At 46.8% G+C, this 21178-nt stretch overlaps 1 protein-coding gene across 1 annotated transcript in view; it reads right to left on the reverse strand.

Annotated features, from left to right (window-relative positions):
- LOC126548494 (cytochrome P450 4V2-like) overlaps positions 1 to 21178 on the reverse strand; it is a 365265-nt gene that overhangs the window by 169781 nt on the left and 174306 nt on the right. The window lies entirely within an intron of this gene.

Consider the following 21178-nt stretch of genomic DNA (forward strand, 5'->3'; position numbering starts at 1 on the left):
CCATCGAAATTCGGCCGCTGCTGACGGGATTTGATCCCACAACCTCTTGCTTAGCAGCGTAACGCCAAAGCCACTAAGCAACCACAGCGGGTAGAACAAATGTACGTTCACCGAATTTTTCAGCGGATTTCGCATTATGAATCCTGTCTTGGGTTTCAGTCCTGTTTTCCAATAATTTTGATTTTCCAGGGATATTGCGGGCATTTGCAGCGCGTGCGCGGACTTGTACACGTGTCACTCCTGAAGCCCATATACAAATGCCGTTCGCATATACAGAGAGCTGTAGGATTTGCGGCAACGAATCGGTGAGACCAACGAGCACCAGGTTTAAACATGGTAGGGCTAAGTGCGCCGCCTTTCGGTACACCACGAATGCTATAACTAGACGGCGTTGGTCCGTCTTCAGTCAAAATAAAGAAAGATCTTCCATTCAAATAGCTGCGAATCCAGCGAAAGACGTGTCCACCAATCCCTACAGCTTCTAAGGGGTCCAGAATTGGATGATGAGCTACATTGTCGCAGACATTGCTGACTTCAGAAGGCTTCAATAGCAGTGTCAACATATCTAAGAAGGCAAGGCCTGAAGCTTTCACCTGAGAAGTGTGCTCGTGTTGCTTTTATTCGCAAAGCGATGGCTCCGTGCACTTTGCGGATTAATGGTCAAAATGTACCATACGGACGAAAGCACCGATTTCTTGGCGTATTCATTGATAGAGTGGTCTTGTAGTCCTCACGTCTTGTACATGACAAAGTGTTTAGTGGCCATTGTGGACCTTCTCAAGTTTCTCGGTGGGAAGTCCTGGGGCGCTACAGTGTCATCAGTGTTTCAATTATATAAAGCACTATTTTAGGGCTTCCAGCGGCACAACTTTCCTGTACTAGAAAATTCTTTCACTACAAAACTTCGCAGACTTCAGAGTGTACAAGCCCAAGGACTCAGAATTTGTCTTGGTCTCCCAAAACCAAGCGACTGCGTCAGTGGTCATTGCCAGAGATTTTCCTTTGGCAGTCTACATTGCTATATACAGATGTCCTGAGAGTATCCATCTGACACCTGACTCAGATTCCCTCTCATCATCTTGCTTGCTTGCCAGCAAAAAGGCCACATTCAACATTTGCCAAAAATATTGTTAAATATAGCAAAAAAATCGTCCAGTCAGACTACCAAATTTTTTTTACCGTTGGGTCTGAGAACGAAAACATAGTTGGGATAGCTTTTATTGTGTTTGACAAACATGGCAATTGTATTCACTCGGTTCAGTTTCAACTATCCAAGTACAATAACAATTTCGTTGCATAAATGACGGCAATTATGGAATTCGTAAAATACATCAGACTACAGAACGACGGCAGTCACTATCAAACTTTAACGGATAGTTTATCCACATTCCAATGACCATAAAATCCCAACAACAATAATTACTTTATTAAGCTAAATAAATAATTAATTTACATCCTTGATAATAATGCGAAAATTTCCTTAACATGTGTTAAGGCACGTCAGGGAACCAATGGAAATGAATTTATGGATAAGCTAGCAAACACCGCAAGAACTAAAGGTATTCCTACCTATGTGCCAATAACTAAACAGCCCCTTAAAACAGAATTTTCTCAAGAGGCAAGAAAGAAACAGGATCTCCTATGGCATGAACAAGGAATACGAACGTATAGCGATCAATGGATAGGAAGTGTAAACCCCTTCCAAAATTTTTCATCACTAACTATTTTTCTTCTCAGGCACTAAGGGGCCACGGTCGCTTCCATTTGACGTCAAGAGATTCGGTACAGTTACTACAGAAGAGCGTTTCTGTGGAAAAATAGCAAATGGCTTCGATCACTATCTCGGGGAATGTACCGGAACTAAAGCACAGGAAACTCAACTACGTAATAACCTTGAAGGAGATGCTACAAGTCATAAACCTGGGATAGCCAAAACAAAAACTTCTATAGAAACTTTAGAAGAAATAGTACAAATAATTAATGATACTATACTAAGAAATAAAATAAGGCCTAGCCTGGCATTTCGGCGCTGGACGGGGGAGGCGGGGGGGAACGTATCAAATGACATTCATTTTATGGCAAGGTTGTTGAACATGGGTTTTCTAGGCATAGAGCATATTTCACCAGCATGTAGCTGGACATCAAGGGCTAGGACCCTTGCCACGCTATCTACGGTTTGAGACCATTGTTACAGTCCTCCCTGAGGGTTGAGTCGACTGAGAGCTCCGTTTAAGTAAGTATTATAAGGCATCTTGCAAGGGACGTAGTCCTGGTCATGCATGCCAGTTGGGCTTCCACCAGCTCATTCTTGTGAGCCCTGGAGGCGTCACAGATCCTTCATCCTGAAAGAAACGAGGCTTGTTCAATGCTATTGAGCCGATGAGTTCTTCTCACATCCACAAATTATTTGTGGATAAATCAGCACGACACTCAGCTACCTTTTTGTTGAACAAAGGGACGCTACTCACCCGTATACACCCCTATACAACCTACACCTTCTTGGTTCTACCAAGGATGGTCCTACGATTTTAGCACCCCCGAGGCAGGCACGTTTCTTGGTTTTCTTGGTTAGGTGCTCAGTTGGAACTATCCCTTGCTTTTCTTGTCTTTGTATAGTCATCTTCCACAAAGTAGACGTATTATTTACTCCTTGCAGTTACTGCTTATTCTAAAATATAAGAACAATATTTTTACAACACGTACGACAACACTCAAGATAAACAGTGTAATGAGAAACACAGCAATAATTCTTTTTCTTTAAGTATATTGAAAATCAGCAGAGACATAGAAGGGAAGAGAGAGAGGGAAAGAAAAGAAGTGTAAGGTATAATTCCATTTGCCTATACTATTTAACTCATTGTAGGACACAACAATGGTATACAAAACACTAGTAGTAAACATAAAGCAGCCAATTCAACTCGTTACCACCTTGGTGGCATAAAAGCTTACGAAATAAACTGGAAGGAGCCATTGTTAATGGAAGAAATTCAGGCAAATACATTACATGTAAATCACAACTTAATATTACATCGTGCAAAAAGAAAGTAAAACGCAAAAATAGAAAGGGAAAGGGAATGAGAAAGGGAAAAAAGCAAGAAGAAAGAAGGGAGGTCAAGGGAAATAAGGAGAGAGGAGGAAAGGAAAGACATAGGAAAGGGGAAAAGTAAATAATGGAAACGAGAAGGCAGAGAAAAGGGGAATGACGATAAGAAAATGGAGGAAAGAGGAAGGTGAAAAGGAAAGAAGAGAATAGAGAGAAAGAGGGAAATTGAGTTGCTACAAGCTACTTTGTTTCGCAATTAGAGAATAATACTCTTCTTGAGTTCTTTTGAACTAGTTTTACAGACTGCAGTATGTTCACCCGAAATGGCAAGACGAGCACCAACACTAGGACCAGATCTTCAAATAAAGCATTGCGACCAATAACATCACAGCCCGATCTTCCAACATGAGAGGGTGCATCAGCCTAGCAAGAAGATGGTTAGTAAAAAAAAGCCAACCAGTCATGTCATTAGAATAGAACACGTTGAATTGGAGCAATGTACTACGTCAAGATACGAGATACGCTAAAGAATTGCGAGTCAGGAAAGCCAATAAATTATGTTATTAGTATTTGTCATGTTCAATTTTAAAATTAATGCCGCTGAGCCCGGGCCGCCCCTTGGCTGTGAAATTGCTGATGGTAGATACCCCCCCCCCCCTTTTTTTTATGCTTTTCTGCAATGCTAAATTTTTATTTATACAAATATTTTATTTTGCACTAGTTTGGGTCCGTTGTGCCTTAGGCGGTGCAGACTGGGCAATATTATTATTATTTCTTTTTTTACATGCCCACACTAATTTATGTCCCTATGTTCATGGTGCTGCCGCCGCCGCCACCACCCTACCTGGCACGAAACAACGCTGTCGTGAACATATGAGCTTTCTAGCTTACAGGTGGCAGACAATGTCACATTATCGCTGTAAAAGTCCCGCATTCTTTTCTGGACCTTACTGAAAGCACAGCACTCCTTCTATCGGCCACCAGATTGGGCCATAGGTGGCAGCACCGTCAATGAGTTAGTGTGAATGGGCGATCGGCGGCGCGCATTACCAGGAATACTGCAGGGCCCGGGTATCCACTGAAATGCAATTACGTGATTCATTGCACTTACTTTTGTATGTTCTTTGAGCGTCTCATACAATAGCAATGTGTTCAAATAAGTTTTCTTATTGCATTGTAGTAATGTGAGAGCGGCTTACGAATCGCTAAACATAACCCATTTCTGCGAATGCTTTTCTGATGTAATGAAACGCAAAGCACACAGGATTACAAACAGTTCTGCCACGATGGAAGATGTCTCTCGGGATAATTTAAATGTTTGCTCTAGCGCTAAATGTGGAATGCCGAATGCTGAAGTCAAGAAATTTTTATGACACGAACCGTCTGTATATACGTGGATGTACTGGGGATATAGTGAGCAAATTTGGAAAAGCTCCAGTTGCTGTGCGGCTACCATGAACATGTCTGTCGTAGATATGATCCCACCGACCGAATGTTCTATTTTAGGGCTTGTTAACATCCAAGGAGGCTAACTAACATCCACTTTGCATAATTCAAATCTTGGTACTAATGTTTTATGTTCTTGAACATCATCAATTTTGCTTTCGTTTCGCTCGCTAAGCGCGAAGTGTAATGGATGCTCCTCGTGTTGGATTAAGATGCGATAAATATGTCGGCATGTTTCAACCGTTGGTATGACTGCAAATGGTGGGTGATGAGCTTCAGCAATTACCGTATTTACTCGCGTAATCCTCGCACTTTTTTTCCCTGAAAATCAACGCGAAGTTTTGGGGTGCGATAATTATGCGGGGAAAATTTTCAAGCAAATGTTTCGGAGTGTTAAATGCGAAGATGGATGGGTACAAGATCAGGATTGTCAGGTCCGCAATTGTAAATATAAAGAAAACATTACTTTCAAGCGTAACTTACCTTCGTTATGAAAGTACATGGTGAACGTAACCTCAAGCTGCTAAAGCACTTTATTTGCCGCGCGCAACCTCCCCGTCACTACTCGCGTTGCGTACGTCCTGCAGGCAATTGTACTCTTCATCAGAGTTCGTGTCGACACTGGAATCGACGGTTTCTTCATCTTCCGATGCTTTCTGCGTCTTACCAGTCGTCTTGAGTTCGTCGTGCTGCCGTCTCCAATACCGGACGCCAAACTCGTTGACGCCGAAGTGTCTGATGGCGGCGCGGTTGCCATGTTCCAACGCATACTCAATAGCTTTTAGCTTAAAAGCAGCTTTGTAGCTTGCGTAGCGTCCCATGGCGAAGTGGCACAAAGAGCACGGTGCAACACGCGAACAAGGCAAAGGAGGCCTACGAGACACCGGAGAGCTGGAGACACCTTCGCAAAATGGCGTAGCGGTGGTGAGTGGATGAGCGGTAGCGGCGGTGGCAGCGGATGATAGCACAGTACCGCCGCCTAGTAGCACGCGCGCCCAACCATGGCTATCGCTACGACAAGCAGACGGCTCGCGGCAGTAATTTTGGGGGTGCGATGATTATGCGGGGAAAAAAATTTTTCCAATTTTTGATAGCCAATGTGGGGGGTGCGAGCATTACGCGAGTGCGAGCATTATGCGAGTAAATACGGTATTAGGGAACTCGAGGTAGCTTGCAGGACCCCAAGACATACTCGCAGCCCCCTTGCCAGTAAACGTTGAAGACGTTTCTCAGAGAGAGAGAGAGAGAGAGAAAGCAAGGATAGGAAAGGCTGGAAGGTCAACCAGAAGAGCATCCGGTTTGCTTCCCTACAATGGGGGCGGGGGAAAGGGCAATAGAAAGAGGAAAAAAGGGAGAGAGTAAGCACTGAGTGCGTGTGGGAGGGACACTATACCCAAGGACACTATAAACGGTCTCTTAAGCCGGTGCACTTCAAGTATTGCGATAAACCATGGAGAATAGGTGCCGAATAAGCATTTTTTTGTTTTGTGAGTGCGTTATGAAGTTGTAATAGTGAAGAGGCTGATCCCCCCCACCCTCGTTGTGCCAGCCAGTCGCCGAAGTACGTTTATTACAGCATTGGTCTGTTTTTGAATTGCGCGGATGTGTGATGCCCATATCAACTGACGGTCAAGAATAACATCAAAAAATTTATGCTCTTTCACGGACATCAAAGTTTGCCCATTAAGCGTAAGTTGGCAGTTATTCAGCTGTCGTCTAGTGAAAGAAAGTACGGTTGTCTTTGCGTATGAAAGACTCATGCCTCTTTCTTTTAAAGATGTGTCGATTCTATCAAGACTCTCTTGCAGCGTTGTTTGAATGTCTTGTATATGAGATCCAGAGGCCCATATGCAGATGTCATCTGCGTACAGAGAATACTGTAGGCCAGACGGTAGTTTTTTTGGTAAGGCTGCCATGACACAGTTGAATAAAAACGGATTGAGAACACTGCCCTGCGGAACGCCCTGCGTGATGCTGTGATAATTACTCTCCTTCAATTGTTTCCATAAATATTTTTCTTTCGTTCAAGAAATGTGATATCCATCGCAGTGTTCGACCGTGTAGGCCAAGCTCTAACATACCAGCAAAGCCGTGTATGTGACTTACAGTGTCGATTGCTCTTTGAATGTCTAAGAACGCTGCTACTGTCACATTTCCACAAATTCGTTCATGTGCGACGCAATGTGGCAATCTCTAATATTCCACCCATTGTACACTGATTTTGTCGAAAACCGGTCATGTAGTTGGAAAACACATTTTTGTGTTCACACCACCATTGCAGCCGACTGTCTATCATCTTCTCCATTAGTTTGCAAAAACAGCTTGTGAGACTGACGGGTCGGTAGGATTCAAAACAAAGGGGAGTCGATCTTTCCTGGTTTCAGTACTGGAATTACCCGAGCTAATTTCCATGAATCTGGAAGAGTATCTCTTACCCAGATATCATTAAATATCTCCAAAAGAGCCATTCTTCCTGCTGAACAGAGGTTCCTTAACATCACATACGTAACACCGTCTGGGCCTGGGTTGTCTTTGTACGGCATGACGAAAGAACACGTTTCAATTCATCTAAACTAAATTTACATTCGAGTTGAGGGTGCTGTGACATAAAGCACGCACGAACCTTCTGTTCTGCTAGTGTTGTGGAACTTGTAAATTGTAGGCAAGTAAACGGAGTTGCTGGTCTGGATATAAGTTGACAGAATTCGTCAGCAACAGATGTTTCCGGAGTGCTTCGAGCTACGGCAAGGGCTCGGAAAGGATGGCTCTGGGTCGGACAACTGACCATATTCTGGGATCTGGAGTGAAAGGAGACAACGACGCGCAGTTTTCTTGCCATCTTCTTGTACCTAATTTTTGTAAGCGTTTGCGCGAAGTTGATTGAACTTTCTGTGCCATCTTGTAGTCATCCAGTTTTCCGCTGCGGTGGTAAGCACGTTCTGCGCGTCTTCTAATTGCTCTTAGACATTCATATTTCCCGTCAACTGCAGCGTATTCATTTGGAACAATGACTTGCTTTGTGCAGATCTTGTAGGACTCACACAATATACTTGCAAAACTTTGAAAGTTCGGATTTTCACCTAATGTGTTACTTAAGTAGTGACGAAAACTTTGCCAATTAGTATATTTTCAGTAGTGTCGGGTCCCTTCATTCCGTATTAGCCGATGTTTTACCAGAACCGGAAAATGATCACTACCGGGCGTTTCTGTCCGTTGACCATTCGACGCCATCAAGATGGTCTTGTGAGCAGAGCGTAACATCTAAACAGCTTGAGTAACGAAGCCCCCGCAAGAGCGTTGGAGAGCTGTCATTTAACACGATCAGATTGCTTTTTTCTGTGGCGCATTCTATAATGCTTCCACGGGAATCATTATCTTCACTGCCCCATATGACGTTATATGCGTTGAAGTCCCCACAAACCAGCACATGTCAGTTTGCGATATCAAACACATTCAGCAAGCTGTCTACAAATATTTTGCTAGAACATTGTAGATAAAGACTCATCACTGTGACGCATGTATTTCTAAGAGATATCTTGCATGCTGCGGACTCCAGTATATCTAAATCGCTCGACTGTATTAAATAGGATGGCAGGTCTTTTCCCACGCATAACATCGCTCTGTTACTTCCAGCAATGCGCAATGATTTATACATAACATAGTTGGAAAGACGAAAGTCATCTCGTACGCCTGCCTCCTGTATACATAAAACAGTAAAGTTATGTTGACCTAGTAGTTCGCGAAAATCAGCTGACTTATTTCGAAGGCTATTAGCATTCCACTGAAATATGAAAATATTGTTGTAACGATTATTCATTGTAAGCCTGCCGTGAAGCTGTTGGTGGTTGTGGAAGCACCAACGATACTATAGAAAGCAGTGCTTTCACCTCTGGCAGGTTGTTTGCGTGTGGAATTGCATTGAGAATCGCACACAAAGTTGTGAATAGCATGGGCGGGACCATCTGTGGCACGGGTAAAGACGCGTAATCACCAAACGACGCTGAAGCTCCATCGATGCAGGTCGCTGAAGAGCTGACTGGGATGGTCGCTGTGATGACTGGTGTGGCTGAGGCGAATGCTAAGACAGGTGCTCAGATGTTAGATGAGGTTGCTGTGTCAATGGCGGAGGGCGTTGCTGAGAAGGTCTGCAAATTTGACTCGATGTCTGGGCAAGGTGATTAGCATTCTCTGAAGATGGATCGTGTCGCTCGCTGTCAGAACATTGTCGACCTGAGTGCTTTAGAGCTGCAGAATAGTTCAAATTGTCCCCTTGCTCTTTTTCTTTGTTGGGAGTTGGAGGCGCATATCTTACAGTATCTAGGTTGGATGGGGGCGCATTACGAGGAGACAGCCTTCCGTATTTCAATTCATGTCTATGTAACTTTGAGGCAGCTCTGCTCTGAGGGCACCCGGAGTGGGCAGCTGTGTGGTTTGCGCCACAGTTGGTCCACTTTGGCTGATGCAAAGACTTGCACTCTGAATGGTTGTGGTCTTCTGAGCATATGTTGCAGCGACATAGACTGCGAGGGTTCTTCGCTAAATGTCCAAACCTCTGGCAGTTGTAGCATCTCAGAGCAGGACCATTATTGTTCTACAGCAGGTATTATTCTACAGGATGGCTCGTGAAGCCCAAGTGCACTCCTTGCGGCATTAGTTTGTCGTCTCTGAAATGAAAAGTAACGCTTCTCAGAGGGCGTGATTCTATTGCTCCGTCTTCTTGGCGATTGTAGCGCGCCTGACGACAGGCAGATGGCACGCCAAAATCCTCGAGGAAGTCAACCAGTTGTTCTTCTGTATATTCAACTGGGACATGGCGTATCTTGCCAAAATTTTTGGTATAAGATGCCGTAATAAATGGCTTGACTCCCAGAACAGCCACCTCACTCATCGACAGTAGATGTCTTGCAGATGAGACTGAAGTAACGTTGACAGAGAAACTTCCATCTCTATTCACGTGGAATGACTGTACCTTTTCCTTTGCCGCGAAAACAATTTCTGACGCAACGCGGTTTGGATTCACTTGCCAGAAGTTAGGGCCTTCCTGTGAGGGTCGAAAAACAACTGGAGTTCCCTCAGGTCGCTTCTTTTTATACATTACCAAGGAGAACGGCGTTTCATCGCAGTCTATGTCTTCATCTTCACTTAGCTCATAGGTAGATGTCCTGTCGTCGTCAACCCGTAATTTCTTGGCTTCACTTTCGCTTGTCTCAGCCATATTCACTGAAGGTGCGCTGGAACGTAGTGCAGCGTGCAAAACTAGCGTCGCCGGCTTGATGACATTAGGCGGGTGTTGTGGCACTTCCAAATGCGGCGCCGATTCTGCGGCACTCATGCGCCTAGGAACGCGCTGTCGGACATATGGCTCGTGTCGGTGTTCTTTGCTGCCTACCGCCATGGTAGGCACAAATTCGCTGCAGAGCGCAGCAAAACCACGCGATATTGTGCGTGATCTTTAGCACATAGGTATCCAACGGGATGTCTGTTCTGTCTGGGCAACAGCACAAAGTCTCAAAGCAGCACTGATTCTTCGAAGAAAACAGAAAATAATATCTCACCGAAGAAGCAGCGGCCGCTCGGAGGGACTTCCTTGTTTTCTTTATTTGTACAAATAATACAGTCGCCACCGTCCGTCAGGCTAAAAGCACCACGCTAAGGAGCGCATTATATTAGCCACCAGCAGCTTAGCTTTAAGACGTCCTGTGTCTAGCAACTGCAACGTTACACGTGATCCTCTTGTAATACTTTATTTCCGCTTCCCTTTTGTATTGCGTAATCAAAATACCAAAGTGTCAAAATTCACTTACGAGGCAAAATGATTTCTACGTTGTGGGATATGTACATGATGGAAGGGCACCTCAGGAACAGCTAAGGACGGTCACGTAACCACGACAGCCGTACAATTGTACACCTATGTTAAGTTATATCCTGCGACAATATGAGCGCATAAGATTTTATTTCCTACTGCTAAGTGGTCTCAAGCCACCTCGTCCATGTTTCTTAGTATCATAAAGATTGTGTTATGACCAAAGCATCATTACAGGGAATCGATAAAGCGCTGCGCTCTGGTGGCGCAGTGACCATGCAATTCATCTGTTTAAGACGACGCCAAGTGTTGTTTTTTGTGAAGTACTTTAACAGCAATTCAGCAATAAAATTTGAATAATTGTCACGAAGGGAGGGGCGCGACGATCACAAAAATCATGCTCTCGACACGTGCGGTCACTGTTTTTATTGCAGCGCAGTGACTACAGCGCAAAGCTAAATGAGTCTTTACATTCTCAAAAAAATGCATACCACCACTTACGACTGCAGTACAACCACGCAACGAGCAGACATTAACGGATACGTGCGTCGCACGCGCACGTGTAAACAAGTAGCGGCTAGCAGACAATGCTACGCGTGTCACGTGGTGGTGACATTGAAGCACACAGGAGCAATACTGCGAACGACAAAACTAACTTTTATTGGGCGAACCTGTGCCCACAAGACAGGCTACACTTATAGCACAACGATAGCGGCGAACACGGTCGGCGATCCTCGAAAATATGATCAACGGTTCAAGCGCGTCGGCTTTTATACATCAATCGTCGAACGTCCCAGGCTAATCGTTGGGACCCGCGTGCCTTCCACAACGTTCTACACCATTCACGTCAGGTGATGAAATCAGATAACATAAGGTTCGGCGACAACAGACAGCGAATAGAAGCATCGATAACTTTCCAGAAACTTCGGATACATGCAGGCGCGTCCCGCGCTGAGCGACAACATTTGTTAGGCGGCGAAACGTGGTCGCCCGGTAAAAATAAGTACACGTGTCACGCGCCATCCACACTATAGTGTGGTTCAGCCGCTCTCCACCAGGCGGTGACTCTGCTCGATCTCGCGGCCAATAGGCCCATCGCTACATTCCACGGCCCTCTATTGGCCGGTTAGCGGCCGTCATGAGAAATCATTACTTCATCAGGAGCAAGAATGATTACAAAGGCGGCGCCGAATAAAACAACACACGAAGAAGGGGGACACGAGACAGCACGTAGGCCTACGTGCTGTCTCGTGTCCCCCTTCTTCGTGTGTTGTTTTATTCGGCGCTGTCTTTGTAATCATGCTTAACCAACTAGCCCACCAACACATGCTCAGGAGCAAGAAAAATAATCAGCACTGCTGTAACTAGTTCTCTCGTTAAATAAATTAAAAGATTATTGCGTCGAAAATCGCTACAAACTATTTCAATTTCGCGCTTCAATTATTCAGTGGCATTGTCTACCTGTAAGAGAGCGAGGGAGGTAAAAGGCGGCAAAAGAAGAGACGTTAACCAGAGGGCCTCCGGTTGGCTGCCCTGTGCTTATAAAAACGAAAAGCTGTAAGATGGATGAGATAACAAGAAGTGAAGACTGAACAACACAAGGTTGTGGGTGTGAGCGCTGTCACACATTCTGAAGGCACCATGTTCACACATTATGCCGATGTGTTTTGTCGTCTCCTACGTAGCACGAGACTGCGTCATCAATTTGCATAGAGCTTACACTGTCTTGCATCACGTAAGCGTGCTCTAGCGCGTGTTCTTGGTTGCAAGTTGTCTGCGATCATTTGTTGTCTCTTTTCTCTTCTCCCTAAAGAACAGGCAGGCGTTGTGCTCCTCTCGGTGGCGATTGCCAGCTAGCTCCATCGCTATATCCCTCTCTGTCTATCGTATATGTGTACTTTCATATTGTCACGTTGTATTGACGGTGAAGAAAAACGGAGTCCGAAAACTGTCGGCCACGAATTTAACTCTTCGCTGCATGGGTGAACTTGTGCCCACACAAGTGGCACTCAAAGCGCTGCAATAGCGGCGAGCACAATTGTCGATCGTCACAAAATGTGATGTACGCGTCAAGTGCGTCGGCTATGGCGGCATTTATGCATGACTTGTCATAGATTCTGGCGCAGTCGCTAGTGCTTGCGTACGTTCTATGAGCTACAACGCGCGTGCGCTTTGCCCCGCGCTTTCGCCAATTGAGCTCGTACTTGAGCGCGATTAAATTAAAAATTAAATTATGGGGTTTTACGTGCCAAAACCACTTTCTGATTATGAGGCACGCCGTAGTGGAGGACTCCGGAAATTTCGACCACCTGGGGTTCCTTAACGTGCACCGAAATCTAAGTACACGGGTGTTTTCGCATTTCGCCTCCATCGAAATGCGGCCGCCGTGGCGGGGATTTGATCCCGCAACCTCGTGCTCAGCAGCCCAAAACCATAGCCACCGAGCAACCACGGCGGGTAAATGAGCGCTATAGTTCACCACTATTCGTGCCGCGCATGCAATCTTATTACAGACAGGTTCCGATATATAAGGGTGCCCAAGGTAACCTTAGCCGAGCTGTTCAACGAAAAAAAAATTTAAAGAACACTGTGCAAGATGCGATCTGAAGACCTTCAGTGTTCGGTCGTCACACCTGTGATGACCAAATACCATAGGTTTTATAATTATATTTTGTACCGCCTTTTTAAAACAATCTTTTTTTTCGCTGTTGATGAGCAGCTTCGCTAACGGTAGCTGCAGGACACATGGTAGGATCGGTGATAACATTCGAGAATGTTCCGATACAGCAAGGCGCGTCTTGCGCTCAGCAATAACTCTAGCATCCGTTAGCGGGTGAAAAACGGTGGCCGGAAAAAGATAAGTAAGTACACAAGTCAATATCCAGTAACAATAATAATAATAAGCATCTGAGCGTGGGCAGAGGCGTTATCCTTGGTTTCTCTATACGTTTGCCGTTTGAAGACAAGTGGCTAAAAAAACCACAGCGCGTGCAGCTAAATGTTGCTTTCTCCACTCGCTACGATGTGTGTTTAGTTTCTGCTCGCAGCTGAGGCAATTTTAGCACTGGTTCGGGATGAGTAGGTGTTGCTGCCCCATGCGGAAGCACGTGAAATATACAGAACATTTCACCTAACTAAAACCAAACATTTAAAAATAAACGATGCATCACAGATGAATGCCACGAGTGGCCAGATAATGCAGCCCCGTAGTACACATAGGGCTTGGTGGCATGCCTAGAAAGCGTTTCTGCTCATCCTAAAGGTCGCTTACTGCCCTACCTCTTCAAGTGGGTCTTCTTCCCCATTATCGCCGGTCGGGACAACCGCACAGCCGAATAACGCAGTCGTACGGTACAAGTGAAAGAGAAAGGGAGCCGCTATGCCGTTCTACCACTGTGCATCGAGTTGGACACAAACGGTGCTACAGAAGAGGCGGGAAAAAGAGAACAACGGTCGCGGTTGGCGTGAAGGAAGGATTTGTCAAGGGTTTTACAGCGGCGGATCTTCGTTTTCCTGTATCCTTCTCACTGCGCGTTGTTGCCGGCCCACTGGCGGTGACGAATGACTCCATGGCGTGACAGCAGCAGCAGCGCGCTTCGTGGCCTCACTGGGCCGGCGCTGGCAGCGTGGACAGCAGCTGCGCTCACGCGCCTCGCTCGGCGCGCGTGCATGGACGGCGGTGTGCTGTTGACTCTCTCGCTGCTGCACGTGTCCCCACGTTGACTTAGCTGTTATGAGCTGCGGGCGAGCGGACGTGCGTTCTTTCTCTGTTTTCTGCTGCTGTTCCGGACGCTTAAAAAGGAATGCGAAACGGCCTTGAATTTTGTTTCCCTCCTTGCCGGGCGCGCTGCGCCGAGAAATAGCGACATACTGGCGTGACCAGCTGATACAAGTATTCTGCAGGTTGCTGCAGAATTAGTGACTTTCTCTTGTTTAGTAGCGAATAGTAAAGTTAACTGTTCGGCGTTCTCGCGATGGCTCGCGCCGATCTTGGCGACAATACTAAGGGGTGTGTGCGAGCCGTCGCGAGAACATTTTTCTGTACGCGGAAAGGTGCTCTTGTTCGCAGTTGGAATTTGCTATGACACGTTAGCTTGAGCTCCTGCTGCATGGTTACAAGAGGGAGAGCGCGGAAAATGGGAGGTTCGCCTCCATTAAATCCATTAGTCCGTTAAATTATTTAGAAGACGGGGGGACGAGATGATTTCTAAATAGAGACAATCAAATGCACGTAAATAATGCAAAAAAGAGTGCCACTACTCTTAAAGCTTATCGCTCAGTTTGTGCGCCTTGAAAGAAGCGCAGCTTAGAGCCCATTTTGCTGACAATGGCCTGGACACACTGGATTCTCTCCTATCACGATGAAATTGACCTTACAGTAGACCTTGCCATGCACTCGGACGCACCAACGCGGCCAAGGCATGCATTCCGCGTTGTCGGCATAAAGGCAAAATTCGCTGTATACGCACCGTTTGTCGGGCAGCTGCAGACGCGGTGCAACGAAGTCCCGCGTTTCTTCGAGTCCAGTCACGGCATGGCTATGGTTCACGCAGCAAGGTAATGAGCAAAACGCCATAGACACGGTAAGCGCAGCGTGGTTTGTCGCGTCCCGCCTGCTTACGGAGCACATGTGGTGTTTTGTTGGAAAGCTTCTTCGAGTATAGAGCTGCGAACTTCACTCTTCTTCTTCCTGCTTGCTGTCCCTCCTTCCGTCTTCTCCTTCACACTCTTCATTCATGCTGGCCAATGTTCCTGTGTCGCATTAAACCGTTACGATGCGGTCAACATTCCCCATTCAGCCAATCTCTATATCTTTCAGCTACTAAGGGCAATTGTACAGGCTTCCTAGCGCGGTCTGGTTTGCACTATGTAGCGGGAGATGTCACAGGGCAGGGGCCGAATTCACAGAGTTTTTGATCTTGATCGTTTGCCATTGGCGAGCCGCTTTCGCTAATGATGCCCAACATGATTATTCGTTTGGAATATGCTTACGAACAATCTTTTTTTCGTAAGAACTCTTTTCGTGAATACGGGCCCAGCTGTATTATTGTGTCCTCGCAGCCCACAGTTGTTTCAAAGACTATCCACTTAGCTATAGAGCGCTCTGCGTGCCACAATTTGCCTGCGTCTGTTCGAATCTAGGGCCGAATTCCCCAAAGTTTTAATGCGAAAGCATTATACGCCCCGTTATACGAAAATCCGGCGTTGTAGTCGGTGACGTGACCGAATGATGGCACCAAAAATGGCCGACGCCAAAGAGTAAAGCAACATAAAAAAATTCTCGAGTTGACGTCAAATTTCTCATGGAGATTCTTGCAAATAAAGTGAATTAATGCCTTCGAAAATACTATTAGGTAAACTTCTGGCCGGGTGGGAACCGAACCCGAGCCACCGGGATGCGAGACGAGCACGCTTCCCCGCCGCCTCGGCGGCTCCTCGGTTCTGGTTGACTAAATGCGTGCCTGGCACGTGCGTCATTGCGCACATCACGTCGCAGCGATCTGGCTGACTAAACGTGGGACCTAGAGCGTGCGTCACTGGGCACGTGACGGCGCATCCAATGTGTAGGAGGTGGCGCCACGTCATGAGTGTATAAAATGAGTGAATAAAATAAAAACCACGAATGTCCAATTGAACACCGCCGAGTGGTCCTTCGAGTTATGAACTCCTCGCGGGCAAGCGAGTGCGTTGAGCGCTTAGAGCGTGTTCATATGGCCTTACCGAGGCGCAGTTAAAACCCAGGCGAGAGCTTACGCGGACAAGGAACGCGCAGAAACAAAAACATTACGCCAAAAGGACTACAATGCTTTCGCATTTCCACAAGTAAGCACTCTTAAGTGTCTGCGGATTTTCTTTTATTTATTTATTATTTTTCATTCGTAAAAGGCTGTTAGGGCCGACTATTTCTGGCAGTAATTCTAACATCACGATTTGCTGGCGCCTAGCTGCTTCTACGAACTCCTTTAGCATTAGAACTGTATTTGTGAATGCCGGCCCTGATGATCACAGAAGCAGACTTCAAAGCCTGTATAGTCTTAAAGCTTCTCATACGCAGATGTCGTCCGCTATTGGCAATCGCCGCAGCAATGCCTTAGTTATCCCGTCAATCCATGTCATACGAGCGGCAAGCTCGGGAACGCTTGCAAATGAGAGCCCGCATTCACAAAAATTTCCAAAGCTATATAGAATTGTTCGTAAAAGCAAATTACAGCCAATTCTCGTGATGGGTTCATCATTAGCGAACGCGACTGCAGCCAATGACAATGAGCACTTACAAACGTAAACCTTCGTGAATTCGACCCCCTGTCTTACGTAGGCATTTTTTTTTTGTGTGATTGCAGGCTCAGTAGGAATGCGCGAATGGCACGAGGCGCAACAGCCTCCTACGTGGCTTTCTCGATTACAACCTTCCTATTTGCCTAAATTTTACAACGGTTTCGAAAAGTAAAGCGAGCCTCCTTATTGATAGTAAATGTGTTTTGTGCTGCGTGTTTTAAAGACGGAGATTAGCTCATGGGCCTTATCCAGGCACGATCTCACTCTCTTCATGCTCTCCCGATCTCAAAGCGTAAACATTCACGTCCCTCATGGGCGTCTGTTAAGTGCGTGACGACTGCACCCTTCGGCATTTACGCTTTTGCCGGGTGAAATTCGCCGGATTTCATCATGGCCGCCGAAATTAGGAGCGTCAGTTTTTGCATGTCTGGAACCGGTTATGAAATATTTTTCTTTTCTTTTTACCTAGATCTTTTTACCTAGTATAGCCTGTATTTAGAGGGAACATGGGCCTTTGTCAAGCCGCGCTCTTCCGGCTTTTTGCCCACGTTCCTGACATTGTGTAATGCCATGATGTCGCATAAATCGGTCTGTCTGTCAACCCCTCGGTTAACAGACTTGCATTAGGTGCAACGATTGGGATCATTAGGACCAACCGTCTCACTGTTTCGGCTAAAATGTTAGTCTAATTTTCATTATTACTCGTTTGATTACCTCCCCGAGTCATTTTAAGATATCGCCGTGGTGAGAACAATGCCGAGGAGATCGCTTAACTACTAGATCTTCCCTATTTTAAAGTAATTTCAAATGCCTTTTCTAAAACGCCCTGTATAAACGCGATCAAGAAATTTATAACGGCTAATCGAATTGTTCACAGAGAAGTGTCTCCAGTTTGGTGTTCTCTAAAATAGGGGAAGCCTTTCCGTTTATGGAACTCGGGAATTTTTTTTTAAATTATTATTGAGTGTTCACGCAAATGCTTTCTCTCTCTCTAACTTTCTTTTTCTTTTCTTCTTTTTAACGTGCATAGCTTTGTTTCGCTCTTTCGCGCGTTTTCGTGGTCGGTGGTTGGATTTTCACCGCTGACACAAAGATGGTGGCGTAAAGGAAACGTGCTCTTGCGCAACCGAGTTGCGGTTCGCGTTCGTCGCCCAACGCCAACTATATATATATATTGTAGCTGTTTGAGACGTACTTGCCGTATACCTATACTACCGCTACAGTTATGCTGGTTAACGGCTCTACTCTCCACATAATTACCCGATGATATAACGAATGCTACCTAAATAGCCTCACTACAACGAACATGCGTCGCCAAGCTTGGGCATGATTCCTTTAAAAGCGAATGGATATTTAGAAGCGTTCGGCTAATCGCTTATACATTGACGATCATGGTCGATGGTTTCTGCGTTATCTTGTGTGTGTGTGTGTGTGTGTGTGTGTGTGTGTGTGTGTGTGTGTGTGTGTGTGTGTGTGTGTGTGTGTGTGTGTGTTCAGCCGTCGTACAGTTGACTGGCCGAACGGCTTTTTGTTGCACGCCAAGGAAACACGTATAATACCACGGGGACGCGCGTATCGCGAATACGAACACTGATTTCTACACGTCGGCCTAGACAGGCTTTCACGCGTTCAATCGAGCACACGACGGCAGGCCAGCTGGCGCCTCTGCGCTCGGTGCAAGCGTAGAGGAGGAGGGCACCCGCTTTATGGGGGGGGGGGGGGGGGTTGCGCACTGGCTAGCCGCGATTCATTGTCACGGAGGAACACGCGCAAAGCTGTAAGGACAGCCTGCGAGACGAGGCGGCAGGCGTCGATGCGTTCGCTCAGGCTCCGTTCGCATTATGCCCCGAGGGCGTAAACGTTCGTCATCCCCAAGAGCCAAACAGCGAAAGCTATCGGCCGTGGTTTGCGACGATTTCTGCAGGAAGGCCGCAACAGGCGTCGTGGCGATGCCATGCGGGAGAATTTAAAGCCTTGCATGACGCCGAATTCACGAAAAAGTTGTAACGCTAGAAATGTTTGTATTTGGCAAGTGCCAGATAACTTTCGTGTCGGACATATACAGAAGGCGGCCGACCAATGGCGAAACAGCACTGACGAAGAAAAAGCTTTGTGAATTCGACCCCTGCGCTATATACCTATATATATTGCGTTCAAGGCCGTCTCCGCATTGAAAAATGCGTGCGAATGGTATGGGTTCGCGCCTGCAAAAGAAAAAGCTCGTTTTTTGTTTGTGTTTGCTTTCTTTTAGTGCATTACCACGCAAGATTGTGATGTAACACCCACGTGTTACCGGCGGTTGAACGGTACCGTGTAAACCTGAGTCGCCCACCACTTGTTCACAGCACAGGGGTGACATAGTAAAGGGTAGAAGAAAAGTGTTTTTTGTTTAAACAAGCTTTTCACCCTACATTGCTGACCGATGGCCCTCTATTCTATAGTGTTACTGTATATATATATCACCAAACGACACGTGCTTGCGAGTACAGAGGGATGAAAATAGAGAGAGAGAAAGGCAAAGGGAAAGCCAGGGAGGTTAACCAGAGATTATTTCAGGTTGGTTACCCTGTACCTGTCGAAGGGCAAAGGGATGTGGCAGGTGAGAGAGAGAAAAAGAATTAAAAAAAACACACAGACAATACAGAATTGTGTCTGTGGGCACTCTCACGAAGTCTGCTAAGGCGTTCCTAGTGTTACACAGTGTCAGCGTCCCATCCTATACGTCACACAGTGTACAATCACAATTTGTCACAAAGTCCGGTGTCTTTCAAATAACGCAGCAGTGCCTTCAAAGCAGCTCGCGCTGATGTTCGCGTAGGCCAGTTTCCAATGTTGTTGTTTTCCGTTATTGGGCGCTTGTCCAGTTGGTCTAGGGTGGCTGAGAGGGCTGATCTTTGCGGGTTGAAACGAGGGCACTGACAAAGAAGATGCGCGATTGTTTCGTTGTATCCGCAGAAGTCACAAAGTGGGCTATTGGCCATTCGGATAAGAAAGGAGTGTGCATTTCAAAATGCTACTGCAAGCCATAGACGGACTAGAAGGATGCAGATACGTCATGTAAGGTCGGGGGTGAAATACGGAGCTTGTTACGTTTCGCCTACGACGCGCGGTATAGCCGGCGCGGATGCAACGGACGCCGGGGCTTCGTTCAAAGCGGCGGACATTTTGGCCCGTTCAGCGCTGCCGCAAAGCCTCCCCGCCAAGCGCGTCCAGGCATGTTTCAATGCCACGTGTCTTCGTGTGCGCGTGTGTGTGTGTGTGCATGTTGGTGCCCACGCTTGTCAAAGCGCGGCAGCCGGGGAGAGGAGCTCCCCAACTGTGAAGCGAGGAGGTCTGACCGGCGCCGGCCCGGCGAATGCGTCACCTTCTAGTCTCAACGTGTCCGCGCGGCGCCGTCACGTGCGCCTCATCACGAGCCGTTCCTTCTTGCCCTCGACTCCGAGAGTATAAAAGCAGCAGCCCACGGACGCCGAGAGAGGCTCCGAATTCTTCCGTCGAGTAACGTGCTCTCCCGTCTCTCCACTTAGGTCGACCTGACCAGCCGCTCTTTTGCAATGCTATAATAAACAAGTTGTTCTGTTAGCAGTCGACTCATCCTTTGCCAGGACCTTCGGATGCTTCCAGTTGTGCCCCAGGCCGCCAGGCCAACGCTACCCTTGGGGCTTGCGACCCAGATGCAACAAGTTGTAAATTAGGGTCCAGGGTATGAAGACGTGCACTTGTAAACTCAGATGAATTCCACTGACCTAATGTTAATTCACGCGCAAGTGCGGAAAGTTTTTTTCGCTGCGTCGGCTCTGGAAAGAGGAATGGCAACGCAGCTGACGCAGTTATTGGTCGATCGCAGCTGCGTCCGCTCGATCACTGCCATGCATGCCCCAGTGACTAGGCAACCACCGATATATTATATCGTGTCCTTCGGCAACTTTGCGATGGTGGACTTCTCTTATCTATGTGACGAGCTGCTCATGTGATCCACGGCGCAGTGCTGAGAGTACACTCTGGAGGGCTGCCTTGGAATCGCAGAAGATTGACCATGCAGGGATGGTTCTTCCTGAATGAAATGAAGAGCCACACGGAGGGCTACCAGTTCAGCAGCTGTCGTCGATAATACATGAGACGTTTTAGGCTGTATTTTGACGGATCTTGCTGGAAGCACCACCGCGGCAGCTAAACTTGTAGGTGTGACTGAGCCATCGATGTAAACATGTACGCGACCACAGTGCACCTCATGTAAATGTCCTAATGTGGCTTGTTTCAGGGAAAACGACGGCATGTTAGCTTTCTTCGTGATTCCTGGGATGGTGAGGCGTATTTCCGGTTTGTGCAGGCCCCATAAAGGTGAGGATGGTCTTGCTGTAGGCATGCAGTTCGATGGCAACCAGGTACGATTGGCAGCAATTATACGACTGAAAGTTGTGCGTGGCCTATCTGCAAGTAAAGAAGCAAGATGGTGAGGAGGCCGTCGGGCAACGTGCCGAATATGCGCCCTGAGAGCGTCGGCGGATACGTATACGTTGATATTGGGTGATCTCGCACTATGACAATCGTTGCCGCGGTAGATGCACACTTCGGAAGACCGAGAGGGCTTGAGCTTGTAGTCCCTGCAG

This window comes from Dermacentor andersoni, chromosome 1 (genome assembly GCF_023375885.2).
Source record: "Dermacentor andersoni chromosome 1, qqDerAnde1_hic_scaffold, whole genome shotgun sequence".
In the NCBI taxonomy this organism is placed as follows: Eukaryota; Metazoa; Arthropoda; class Arachnida; order Ixodida; family Ixodidae; genus Dermacentor; species Dermacentor andersoni.